This window comes from Papaver somniferum, chromosome 1, assembly GCF_003573695.1.
Source record: "Papaver somniferum cultivar HN1 chromosome 1, ASM357369v1, whole genome shotgun sequence".
Lineage (NCBI taxonomy): Eukaryota > Viridiplantae > Streptophyta > Magnoliopsida > Ranunculales > Papaveraceae > Papaver > Papaver somniferum.
The window spans coordinates 35,323,102-35,331,537 of NC_039358.1; positions in this window are offsets into that span (position 1 = coordinate 35,323,102).

An 8,436-nucleotide genomic window follows, 5' to 3' on the forward strand; every position below is an offset into this window, starting at 1 on the left:
TTAGTGTCATCCTGAATACGCATAAATTTCTAGGCTCTGGAGTTTATTTATTGCAACTAAAAGATTTTCCCATACCCCCAAACTTAAATCTAACATTGTCTTCAATGTTTCCAATGATTAAATTAACAGCATGAACGAGGAGAAATTGTTACCACTTGAAGCAAAAAGAGTTAAGGAAAGATATTACCGTGTTGCATGAGCATGGGATACCTCCCAAGAAGTGCTAAGTTTAAAGTCTTCAGCCAGACTTAGGAAAGGATTAGTCAACTCGAACCATAAAGTAACAGTCGGAATAACTGTGGGTCTTCAAAACGAAATAGAGCTGACCAAAGGAAACTACAATAACCCAAGAAAGTGAACAAGAATAACATGCCCTTATCTAGTTTCCTGATTAAGATATTTATATCTAATTGTGGTTCAGGTTCTATGAAAGGGTCTACATAAAATATTTTCCTCGGATGCATTTCCTCATAGGTTGGATCCAAATTATTAGGTCCTAGAGTCTGGAAAAACTCAAATAAGAACTTAGAATAACAAAATAATAATAACCTAAATAACTGAGGATCCTCTAAGTCAATCAAGTTTGACTTACATACTTGACCACAGTGAGAGTAGTGGTCATTCTTAAGCAAATGTGTCGATTCTAATTTCCTAAGGCATTTAGGTTTAGTCTCACAACTTAATATTCGACACATTTGAAATCTATATGTTCCAACATTTGGAAGAAAACTATTTGGTGGGAAAACAAAATCAATCTTGGTATTATTGCCTGGGTTAACCACATCAACCAGAGGATGGGTTTCTAACAGTTTAGACTGTTGTTGGATATCATTAGGTTCTGGAAAACGAGTATGAAGATAATCTTGTAAGATGGTTGAGGCATTGATGTAAAGTCCCAAGTGAGGGACCTTACTAAGAGTTAAAGCACATGAAGGATGATACTCACCCCCAAACTTAGAGTTTTCCGTGTCTCTAGATAGACTAGTCACAACTTCCCTAATTTGTAGGTCATCAGATTCTTGAAAATGGGCAATTGATTCTTCTAAGTTGTAATCTTGCGGTGCATCCTCACTCACCTCTACGAGTTCATCTAATACTATTGTTTCTAAATCGTATGACTCTAAAACAGTATTCTCAGGATAAACCGGTTCCTCTAAACCTTTCTTGGTTTCGTAAACAAGACATACTACATCGTCTGAAACGGGGGTATCTCTAGTCAAATCCTCGTCCTTTTGAATAGGTGAATAATTTTAAAATTATTAGGATCTGAACCATAAATAATATAATCATTATAAGGCTCAACTGGGGTAACAAATTCCTGATCACTATTCCTACACATTTCCGATTCTTCATCAGCACTATCTTCATCATCATAATATAATTTTTGACATTTAATAATTCTCAATCTTTGTTTCCAACTACATGGTCTATGTTTATAATATTTATCATAGATCGTTAGAGGTGATTCCTCAATAAAAGCTGGAGTATCCATATATCGCTGCCCACGCATATATTCACCAAGAGTCATTTCCAAAGACGTCTCTTGATAACGAGAATTTCTAGACATATATTCTCGCAACGTCATCTCAGGTGGCGTCTCCTCAAAAGGATTCATCACCAAAGAAATATAAACTACAAAGGGATTCTATACAATCACAAACAAGGCCGACTCGACTCCACCAAAGAAAACCTAAAGATTTCTAGCAAACAAAAAGCATGATGGCTCCACTTAGATTGTTTATAGACCAGCTTCTATCTCTCGAAGGGGAATTCGTTACAGTTTGAGCAACCCCTTTGGATCAATCCGAGCTAATGTGAGATGAAACTGAGGCGAGGGAAGCTCAATGGAGCTTTGATACCCAAGGCCTCACCGGCGTTACAAGGCGGCTTGTTTCAACTCCCAGAAGTCACCATGAACTTTGAAGTTGCTTAAAAGGTAACCAATATCCTTCGAAAAATTTTCCTAACAAGCTCGATACCCTATAGGTCTCTTTCTAATCAGATTTTAAAGCTTGGGTTCGCGTTAGGTTTTGTTTTCCTAAAACGGGCAAGAAGGGATCGGTGATGAAATCCGAACCCTTATCTTGTTTAGGCCAGGCCTTTCCCTTTACTAGGAAAATAAAGACAGTCCGGTTCGTCCTCAAACAATTATCACCTTTAGGCATACAGTAACTCGCTTGCAGGGGATTCGCGAGTGTTTCGATTGGACTTACCTCCCGTACCAGACGGGGGATGAACCGTTGTCGTTGACTTGGGCCACGACTCCTATGCCGTGTACGAACCCGAGGGGCCGAGACGATATAGTAATCGTCGTCCTTCCCTGCACACAGTTTATATAATTTATTTATTTTTAATAATAATACCCTTCCGTAGGGTTAAAAAAAGAATAAAGTCCAATTGTCCAGAATAAAGTCCAAATAAAAAGTCCAAAAATTACAAAAATTATGAAAGATAAAGCCTATTTACAAATCCTAAAAAAAATATGTCTTTTTTTTTCTTCTCTTTTAGCTTTAAGCTTTTTGTTCCCAAGTCCTTAGTATTCCACTTCGAACCTGTAAATTAAAGACACAAAAAGAAACGTAAAAAGGAACAAATAATAGTAAAAAAAAAATAATAAAAACCTAAAAATTCTACCAAAGCACAAATCCGCGTCGGCGGCGCCAAAATGATTAATATTTTTCTGGGGTTTGTAGTAAATAGGATTCGTTTCAGACTTGTGAAGGAAATGAAATTTTTAGATTTAATAAAAATATATACAAAAATATTGACAAATTGGTAGAGAGGTACTGGGACTAGGATTCCGCCAAATTCATTTCTTAAGGTTCAAATAATAATTCTTTTATCAATAATAGCTCGAAAAATATATTAAATATATCGACTCTAATTTATTGCCAAGATAGATTCTCAAAATATTAGGTGTAAATATTAAGCATGGGACATCAAATCATCTAAGCTAAGCATGATCCATCAAATCAAATCACAACTTATTAATTTAAATCATAATTTCAATTAAAATTATTGTAAAAGTCATGAAAAGAATTCATAAAATTACCCATGTATGAAGCTCGGCCTCCTCCGTCGTCCCAGTGTTGGGGTTTAACTCATCATAGTAAAAATGCTCTCAAAATAATTTATTATGGCTCAAAAATGGTTTACAAATGATGAGAATATGAGAAATACAATAAAACCAGAAAACTACGACCCACACTGACAAAATAAGACTGCTACCCCTGTGTCGCAAACTCTATGGAAAAGTAAGACTTCCTGATGTACGACCCACAGGTGTGAGTCGTTATTACTGTAGAAAAACGAATGTTCTCGCGAGTCCGTTCTTCGTCTTCTTGGTGTTCTTCATCATCAGCAGCAGCAGCAACAGAGTTTCATCAACTCTTGATTTCTGCTTCTCTGGACCTCCTCTCAACCCCAAATCTCGACAACCTTCTATGCTAACCCAAGAGTTATATTTATACACCTTTGGACCAAGAATAACTTCTCATTAATCCAAAAATTCTTCCCATTACTCGGCAGTGAATTAAAATATTCCCGATATCTTTTTTCTTTAATTCTCTGATTTGTTACGGATTGTTCCCTGTTTTATCTCTTCTCACGCGTCATCTTTGAGTTGTAGGGATTGTTTCCAGCCAATAGAATCAACCCATGCACGTCTCTTCCATCCAAGAATTCCAAGAATAGAATATTTTTCCTATTTTAGAATATCTTCCCTGATTTGATTACCACCGGTTATCTAACCAATTTTGACCGAATCCAACACCCATACCATCTCTATCTAGGCCCTAGGATCAAACCCATTTAATTTGGGCCATTGAATCTCACTGGAACACCTTCAAATCCTCAACCCTAGTCACGACAGTTCAAGAACAATTTTTCCCGCCAATTTTTGGTTTTTGAATTTGGGAAGAAGATGTCCTCCCCCTAACCAGAACTGGGGTGCGAATAGCAGCTGCCTTGGAGGTGACCTGGGGGTGCCCCTTAGTAATTAGGTTACCCTTTATCCAAAAGCGAGATTCCGAATAACACTTGTCCTCCGGGGGTGCCAAAATCAACTTTTCGAGCCGAATTTTCCAAAAATGTTTATTTCCTAAAGATACATAAAAACACAATATTAGTACAAAAATAGAGTTCCAACAATACGGACATTGAGGACAAATTAGACACAAAAATGTGTCTATCAAGAACCGAGTCGAACCGTACCGTGTGCACCCTTAGATTTATGGACCCACTTATTTTTAACTCTAAATCCCATATATATACATATATATATATATATATATATATATATATATATATATATATATATGGAATCTTAAGATTTAAGGGTAATGCCAAACGGTACAAAAATAAGATTCATACAAGAAAACTCTATCAATTCTAGGAATTTTTATTGAGTTACCAAACATACAAGGAGTTTACATGAATCCCAGAATTTGTAATCCCATGGGATTATGGATTCCAAGAAACGGTAAATTCTGCAAACACACCCACAATAAAATTGAAAGCTTGAACCTACCTCTCGCAAGTTAGGTTGAGTTGGATGAAGACGATAGGGATTAAGTATAATTTTAGCAACATAGAATATCTCATATTCATAGAAAATCTGTCTCCACCAAGTTAAAAATGTTCAACCAATATTTTTTCTACATACTTAATCAAAAGCTTGAAACTACCTCTCGCAAGTTAGCAACATATTCCATCTTATCTAATAGGAGACAATCATTCTCATCTTATGAGAATGCTAGAGATGTTTTCGAATCTCCAATTTCGATTTCATCTGCTTCACCATCCATGATGTATCGTCTTCTTCGCATCCTATTAGTCATCAATTATATAAACAAATGCAGAAAAAAAAAACACAGACACCAGAAGTTTTGTTAACGAGGAAACCGCAAATGCAGAAAACCCCGGGACCTAGTCCAGATTTGAACACCACACAGTATTAAGCCGCTACAGACACTAGCCTACTACAAGTTAACTTCAGACTGGAATGTAGTTGAGCCCTATCTAAGTCTCACACCGATTAAGGTACAGTCGCGTTCCTTACGTCTCTGAATCCTAGCAAGACTCTACGCACTTGATTCCCTTAGATGATATCACCCACAACTAAGAGTTGCTACGATCCAAAGTCGAAGACTTTATAAATAATTCTTTCTCCCACAGAAAAGTCTATTTTGATAGATAAATCTGTCTTCTACAGAGATACCTACGAAATTTTGTTCCGTCTTCTGATAAATCAAGGTGAACATGAACCAATTGATAATTAGGTCATATATTTCCGAAGAACAGCTTAGAAATATCAATAACCTCACAATAACTTAACTATATGGCGGCAGAACAAGTTATTGTAGAATCACAAAGAATGAGACGAAAAGCTTTGTGATTACATTTTATATCTTACCTATCAGAGATAAATCTCGAACAAATATTAGAGAAGATAGTACTCAATACGATAGAACAAGTAAGATAAAAACACGCAATTATAGAGAAAATAGTTGGGTCTGGCTTCAGAATCCCAATGAAGTCTTTAAGTCGTTAAACTATAATGGTTTTATGAAAAACTTAGGTTAATTAAGGAGAATCGACTCTAGTCGCAACTAGTATCACACGGGAGGTATGGGGATTATATTTATCAGTTGCTAGAGTTATCCCTTATATAGTCTTCAAATCAGGGTTTGATAGCTTTGAAACAAAGCAATCAATATTCACCGTTAGATGATAAGCTTATTTAAGATTCAAGCAAAGTTTTCTTAAAACCAAAGCAATATCTTTCCACCGTTAAATGGTCTTATTTTGTTACACACAAATGAAATATGACTTCGTTTTAGGTCTGGGTAACCGTACCTAAACATGTATATTGAGTTGGCTCAATAAGAATTAACCGAAGTTAGGCATATGAACACTTTTGTATTAACCACATTCATCTAACACTTCTAGATCAAATGATAATCAAATGAATCTAATTGTGTTACTCATAGAGTTATTCGATTGTTTATATTCTCATAGATGTATACAAGACACAATCGAAACAAAATCGGATTTGATTCAAGAGAATCAATTCATGAACATTTTAGCCACGATTTGCAAAGATAGCATTCCTTCATTTATAAATTTAGTTGTTCATGAGTATGAAATCATATTTAACCGATTTTAGAACTTAAACCAACTTAGTTTGCAAACGGGTACGCAAAATAGAGTTTCGGACTTTAGTCACGTTCGACAGTTCGCAAACGGGTATGCGTACTGTCGTATACCAGACCTAACTCAGGTGAACCCGTTTGCATATTGGTATCCAAAATTGGTTCCCGGACTTTAACAGTTAAAACCGTTCGCATACTGGTATGCAAACTTGGTTCCCGGACCTAAATCATACTAGAACAGTTTGCATACTGGTATGCATACTGTGATATATCCAGACAATGGTTATTTGTTCTAAACTCCCATTTCAATCATTGAAACATCCTTAGAAGACGACAAAAGTTGTTTCACACAAATTATTAGCTTATAAGTAATTTTCAAGTGATCGAATAATCAATACGAAACATTCTGAGTCTACATCAAATGGCTGTCTCACACAAATCATGTAAGATTTTTTAAGGCAATTTTCACATAATCATATTTTGACTCATTATTTAGTTTCCAACAAATAAATTGTTTTCCAACTAAACTCGTCAAGAATAATGATGAACGTAGTTAAAGCAAAAAGCTTTCCAACGCATATTTCGAGAAAGATATAAACGAGTTAAACTCAGCTCGAAATATCAAATGTGTATAATGTAAAAGTCAATATAGCTATACCACTTAGTCTCATTAGGAGATAGAATATAATAGACTTCTGAGTGATAGATAAGTTTTAGTCTCCACATACCCTTTATTGATGAAGTTCCTCCAAGCTCTCCTCAGTAGATCGTCGTCTTCAATCGATGAACGCAGTGAATTCTAAAGCTCAACTACACATTCTATCCTAATCCGAGACATAGCTATATTTAGAGCACTGCTCGGTTGAACCCACTAGCGTTGGTATGTCAAGTTAGTTGTCAATTTTAGTTGCCAAAATGCATTCTTAATTTAGCATATTAAAGATAGTTTCAGACTAGATTAGGTCTAAGAAGTTGAATCGAAGCTATCCATAAATGATGAAGATTGAAGATTGAAGACTACAAGAAGACATCAACAAGTACTTCATCAACAAAGGTATGTGATTGATTTTATTTGGATTCTTGTTCAATTCTACCTTTCTAATCTATCAAGATATATTCTCACTCTATGGAACAATTCCGATGACGGTAAATGTACATTTATGTATATATACTTGAGGTTATTTGATTCATGAACTTGGAGACAATAAATTTTTCCTTAAGAATGAGCTTATGAATCCAACGAGCCAAGAATCACCCAATTCCGAGTTATAACGATGAAGTTATGAGTGATTTATTAAAGTTTGTTAGTAGGAAACAATCCACGGGATGTTTGTAGTAGTTCATGGACTTGGGCCCAATTCGTGACTAAAATATATTTTTGGTCAAGTTGGTGATGTTTACTTGTCTAGGCAAGATAGCAATTATTCCAAACATATTTGATTACCATATTAAAGTGTTTGAGATAACTTTTAATTCCTGCCTAAGTTAGAATGTGATTTATTCACATAAATAAATATTTGCTATTTAATATTTTCAGAAAGGTATTGGAGCCTAGATTGTTGCTAGGCTTCCAACTAAAAGCTTTGTTTAATTTAATTAAAATAAATTAATAAAGAAATTATTTTGTTTGGACATACAATTAGTTCATGAACTAATACATTTATATAATAAGGAATGCAATCTTTTTCTATTTAATTATTAATTAATTATTTATGCATAATATTTGTAACTTAAGAAAGACTCCCATAATTAGGAGAGTCTTGAAAAAGGAAAATAGTCAAAACCCTAGCTTTGTTTTCAAGCTACCCTATTCTCTATAAATAGAGGGTTCATGAGTTTACACATTTTTCATCCCTTTGGAAAATTGTAAGATTTGCAGGTTGTTTTCCACGTCTTCCGTTCTTCGTGAACGAGAGTGATAAAAGTCTTTGTATTAGGGATCACAAAGCCAAATTGGATTTAATCTTCGTGATTGATCATACAACTTGTAATCTAGGTTTTCACCTCTTGTCTATTCTAAGGTTTTCTCCTCTTATATAAAACCATTCAAGAGTTGTTGATCATAAACCCTAGTTTTTGATAGATTTCAGTTTCCGATCGTATACCAACACTTGTTAGTCGAAATCGGAAGCTAGAAAGAAAACTTCGATTAAGGTATCTCGTAAAAATCCTTTTGAAGTTTTAAACAATATAACTCTAGATTTATTCTAGTTGTTCTTGTGGTAGAGTTATTAGGTTTCTCTTCCTTTTATTGAAGAGTATAATATTCCATAATCTACAGGTT